At 39.8% G+C, this 6,000-nt stretch overlaps 1 long non-coding RNA gene across 1 annotated transcript; it reads left to right on the top strand.

Moving 5' to 3' along the window:
* Positions 1-2,961: 2,961 nt before the first annotated feature.
* Positions 2,962-5,344, top strand: LOC131355756 (uncharacterized). Its single transcript, XR_009204913.1, has 3 exons — positions 2,962-3,076; positions 5,073-5,185; positions 5,296-5,344. It is a non-coding gene; the product is annotated as an uncharacterized LOC131355756 (long non-coding RNA).
* Positions 5,345-6,000: the final 656 nt, after the last annotated feature.

A 6,000-nucleotide genomic window follows, 5' to 3' on the forward strand; every position in this document is an offset into this window, starting at 1 on the left:
GTGTTGCTGAAACATTAGGGACCGACAATAAAGTGCAACGAATAAGAAAAAGCGTGAAAAGCTTGTCGTTCACAACCAGCTGCCTGATTTCAGTAGTGTCTTGTTGAATTGATCAAACCACACATTAAACTAGCTGAATTTCCCAGCTGGAAACAAATCCACGACACTGGTTCAATTACTTGAACCCTGTCTTTACAACAGCAGTTATTTTTTACAATAATGTGTGGAGAAGCAACAAGGATGTTAAAATAACTTAAGAACCCCACATCTTCTAAACCACAAACAGTTTATTACATTGAATACAGTAAATCATATGTTATAAGAAGCTGCCAAAATTCTGTGGAAGTGCTGTGAAATTTCATGATGTTTGTGTTTTTAAAGAATGTTTGCATCATTTAAAACACAATTGCGGAGGTAAAAGACAACATTATAAGTGGTATGTGAATACTAGGGATGTAACGCAAAGCCAGCATCCGCATCTGAATCTGTTTAGTGTTAGTGGGCATGGTTTAAACCGGGAGGCTTTTTTTTAATACACCATCAGGCCAAAAGTATATGGACACCAGTACATTACATACACATGGTTCTTGCCAAAACTGTAGCACAAAATACAACAGAATGTCTTGTTCTAGTCTGACAATGCCCCCATGCACAAAGCTCACTCCATGAAGACATGGTTTGCAGAAGCTAGAGTGGAAGAACTCAAGTGACCTTCACAGACCCCTGACTCTGACTCAAGCCCACTTAACACCTTTGGGATGAACCAGAAAGCCGACTAGGCCCCAGGCCTCCTTTGCCCTGCCATCAATGTCTGACTTCACTAATGCTCTTGTGGCTAAATGAACACGAATCCCATTTGACCAGTATACTCTCTCTCCCTCCTCTGAACATGTCCAAACCATCTTAATCTGGCCTCCCTAACTTTGTCCCCAAAACGTCCAACATGAGCTGTCCCTCTGTTGTACTCGTTCCTAATCCTGTCCGACCTTGTCACTCCCAAAGAGAACCTCAACATCTTCAGCTCTGACTCTTGTCTCTTCCTCAGTGACACTGTCTCTAAACCATACAGCATGGCTGGTCTCACCACTGTCTTGTACAGCTTCTCCTTGATTCTCACTGATATTTTTCTATCACACAGAACTCCCGACACCTTTCTCCACCCATTCCAACCTGCCTGCACTTGCTTCTTTACCTCTTTCCCACACTCTCCATTACTCTGGACTGTTGACCCCAAGTACTTAAACTCCTGTACCTGTACAATAGTACCTCCTGTTAGCTAATTTGGCTACCTGTTAGCTAGCTTAGCTATCACATGTAAGATAATTTAGCTCATTTTTTATTTCCCCATGGTTTGTGGGCAGTGAAAATGTTTCAAACTGTTTGACAGACATTTTCACCTGTTAGTCACATGTAAGCTAAATTTAGCCACTTATCACTCCATGGGTTTTTTGTGAGCAGAATGTAAAATGTGAAAACATTATCAGAATGTGTCAAAAACTACACATGTCCTCCCTGTCTTGAACCAGCCAGCTTCAACATTAAATCACTCTGCTAACTGAAGGTTCACAGTCTGTTCATTAAATGCTAACTGTTTTAAGTGTCCACCCTGCCATGATGTAGGTACTTACTGTGTTTACAGCAGATACTTTGAGGCTCCACTGAAGAAAGACAATGTGAGGGTTGGGATGTCACTGGGTACATCAGCCAGTTTCTGGAAGAGGCAGTTACCCCATACTGACAGGGTGGACAGCCTTTTTAAGGCACAATGATGAAATGATAAATATTATAAAAACAGAATATAAATGATCAGAATGGCAAGAACATTTTAAAATATTTTAAAATACTATTTTATTTTATGTCATTTATTTACTTTTTACACTCACCGTATTTAGCTGAGCAGTGTGTGGGACATGTCAAAATCACATATATCCAATCCAAGAACATGGAATAAAATGATTAAAAAACATTTCAAGAGATTGTACTTAAATGTATGGAAATGTTTGGCCATTTATTATAAAGCCTCAGAATTTTATTCTTTTGCGTTCGTTCATGATGAGGACACAATCTGATGAGGACAACAAATGCACTTTATAGTGATTTCGACCCCATTCATAATAATAATAATATTAATAATGGAAATTGGTCATTAGACAGACAACCATACAAATAAGAACCAAACATTTATCCAAAATGTAGCAGATGGGGGAACATTAATCACCGTCCCGGTTTACCCAGTTTACTCAACTTGGGTTTCAATTATATAAAGTCAGAGCCGGAGTGGGACCCATTTTCAGCCCGGGAGTCTAAGGCTTAAGAGACTCGTAAGAGTAAGAGGTATCTTAAGTATCGTACTCGTAAAAATAAATAAAACACGTGAATCACAAGGATGCTAATTTGTTCTTTCCAGCATGCTAGTGTTTATTATTCCAAAAGTCACGCGTAGAGTTTTATGCAGATTAGGGGGCGGGATAAAAATCCCCATTGGTCCACTGCTTCTCGACATACTGCCCTTCTCTAGCCAATCAGTAAAGTGACGTCACCAACGCGGTTAAGAAGCAGTGGACCAATGGGGACTTTTATCCCGCCCCCTAATCTGCATAAAATCGATAACGTATTAAAACGAGTGCATTAATATAAACCTTATTGTTCATGTCATGTGTAGATAAATAACACACCATTATAATGAACTTATATTCTATACAGAGTTTTATTCATATAAACATATCTTCATTGTGTTTTGTTCTTTATTTATATTCAGGACTTCAGATTTGACAGGATTTCTGAGATAAAAACAAACAAGCAAAAAGAACTAAAATCAATCAATCTAAAAATAACAGGTGAATGTGTGTTTTATATCAGACTCATTAGAAAGCCCAGTGTTAGTCTGGGTACTGGTGCTCTGCTGCGCCTCAGAACCAGTAGAGGATTCAGAACTTCTGCTGCCATAGCGATGTGAGTGATGTCATAGTGAGAGCTCTGAGTGGCCTCATGTTAGGTCATTTGAAATGTGTTTCTACTGTCATTTCTACTTCAGTATTCACATGTGAAAGAGGTTTCTTCTACAGGAAACTGACAGGTAAGAAACTTTACAGGTGCTGAACATGGTGCAGATTAGAAATACATATAAATGATGAGTTTATGTCTGTGTGTGTTACACAATTTTAATATTTTATTAGAGAGATTAAAGCTGATAGCAGACTGTGGATCAGATATAGGAGGAAATAGAGCAAAATGTCAGACCCTGTAACAAATTGGATTGCATTTTTATTATATTTATACCTATCGTATTTACAGTGTCAGTGATTTTTTTAAAAGCGTTTTACTGGTTTAAGTATGAAATGTGTCAGTAAGTATACATTTTTAAACAAAACTAAATCACATGGAGATCAGGATCAGGGGAAAAAGTAGCATGGTGTCCTGTTATTATGTAGTATTACTAAAGAAACATAAACTCATACAGTATCTCACAAAAGTGTGTACAACCCTCACATTTTTGTAAATATTTTATTATATGTTTTCATGTGACAACACTGAAGACATGACACTCTGCTCCAATGTAAAGTAGTGAGTGTACAGCCTGTATAACAGTGTAAATTTGTTGCCCCCTCAAAATAACTCAACACACAGCCATTAATTCTCTAAACTGTTGGCAACAAAAGTCAGTACACCCCTAAGTGGAAATGTCCAAATTGGGCCCAAAGTGTCAATATTTTGTGTGGCCACCATTATTTTCCAGGACTGCCTTAACCCTCCTGGGCATGGAGTTCACCAGAGCTTCCCAGGTTGCCACTGGAGTCCTCTTCCACTCCTCCATGATCACAAAGCTGGTGGATGTTAGAGACCTTGCGCTCCCCCACCTTAGGGTTTAGGTCTGGAGACATGCTTGGCCAGTCCATCACCTTTACCCTCAGCTTCTTTAGCAAGGCAGTGGTCATCTTGGAGGTGTGTTTGGGGTCGTTATCATGTTGGAATACTTCCCTGCGGCCCAGTCTCTGAAGGGAGGGGATCATGCTCTGCTACAGTATGTCACAGTACATGTTGGCATTCATGGTTCCCTCAATGACTGTAGCTCCCCAGTGCTGGCAGCACTCATGCAGGCCCAGACCATGACACTCCCACCATCATGCTTGACTGTAGGCAAGACACACTTGTCTTTGTACTCCTCACCTGGTTGTCACCACACACGCTTGACACCATCTGAACCAAATAAGTTCATCTTGGTCTCATCGGACCACAGGACATGGTTCCAGTAATCCTTGTCCTTAGTCTGCTTGTCTTCAGCAAACTGTATGCGGGCTTTCTTGTGCATCATCTTTAGTAGAGGCTTCCTTCTGGGACGACAGCCATGCAGACCAATTTGATGCAGTGTGTGTTGTATGGTCTGAGCACTGACAGGCTGACCCCCCACCCCTTCAACCTCTGCAGCAATGCTGGCAGCACTCATACATCTATTTCCCAAAGACAACCTCCGGATATGACGCTGAGCACGTGCACTCAACTTCTTTGGTGGACCATGGCGAGGCCTACTCTGAGTGGAACCTGTCCTGTAAAACCGCAGCCATCTTTATGTAGAGCAACAATTCTTTTTTCAGATCCTCAGAGAGTTCTTTGCCATAAGGTGCCATGTTGAACTTCCAGTGACCAGTATGAGAGAGTGTGAGAGCGATACCACCAAATTTAACACACCTGCTCCTCATTCACACCTGAGACCCTGTAACACTAACGAGTCACATGCCACCGGGGAGGGTAAATGGCTAATTGGGCCCAATTTGGACATTTCCACTTAGGGGTGTACTCACTTTTGTTGCCAACGGCAAATTTACACTGTTATACAGGCTGTACACTCACTACTTTACATTGTAGCAGAGTGTCATTTCTTCAGTGTTGTCACATGAAAAGATATAATAAAATATTTACAAAAATGTGAGGGGTTCTCTCTTTTTCAGTTCTGAAAAAGCTGAGAAATTTTCCATAATGAAAAGTTAATGGAAAAAAATATATAAAAAATCCTTTTTTATATGGTCAATTCATGAAAGATAGCTTTAACCATATAAACTGCTGCTTTTCTGTAGATTTACAAAACGAGAAACAAGGATGAGGCGCACACTTTTTGAGATGAGAAATTGTTCTGAGGTTGCAACACCTCATGATGAAGAAGGAGCTGATCGTCACTCATGCAGGACAGGTAGCTCACACTGAATAACCTGAGCTCCACACCGTGATAAACCTTTCAGCTTTTAGTTACAGCATGCGTTATCATCAACATTTCTCCCTCTGTCCTTTCTCTGAATCCAGGGGAGTCCCATGTCCCGCAGAGTGATGATGAATATATACCTGATGGGCTGAATTTACAGTTTTTCGGCCCTCTGATGAGGTGAGACTCTCTTTCTCCTCTTATGTGTTAAATGTTTTTGTAACATATCAGGTGATTAAATTGTGTGTGTGCGCGCAGTAATCCATATAATCAGCTGTTCCTTTATCTTTTACAGTAATAAGATGCAGAAGGATGAGCTAATCAGATTTATCCAGGAGAAAAGTCAAGACTGTTTGCTACACCTGGATGAACTTGAGCAACAGTATTCCTATTTCTTCTGGCTGATTATGGAAAGCTTCTGTAATCACAATGGAGTAAGTCTTTACTCTGTGAAAATAAATAAATAAATAAATAAATAAATAATTGTGTTCTGTTTGTTAGAAACATTTTCCTGCTAGCTGAGCAAGAATGGTAGCTAACTGGCTAAATTAGCTTGCTAGCTGTTGGCTTGTTGACTATTTTACTTTCAAGATATCTTTTAAATTTCTTTAATTTTTCAGTCCATTTTGTTTTGCTTGTGGAGCTCTACTCAGGAAATAGCAAGCATTAAATCATTAATCATTAACTATACTTCTGTACTTATAAGGTAAATGAAGTTAACTGGCTAAATTAGCTTAGCTTGTTTTAAGTATGTTTCCAACTTATGCTGCATGTCAAATAAAAGAGCGTCCACTGAACTAGCAAAT

Source organism: Hemibagrus wyckioides, linkage group LG07, assembly GCF_019097595.1.
Source record: "Hemibagrus wyckioides isolate EC202008001 linkage group LG07, SWU_Hwy_1.0, whole genome shotgun sequence".
NCBI lineage: Eukaryota > Metazoa > Chordata > Actinopteri > Siluriformes > Bagridae > Hemibagrus > Hemibagrus wyckioides.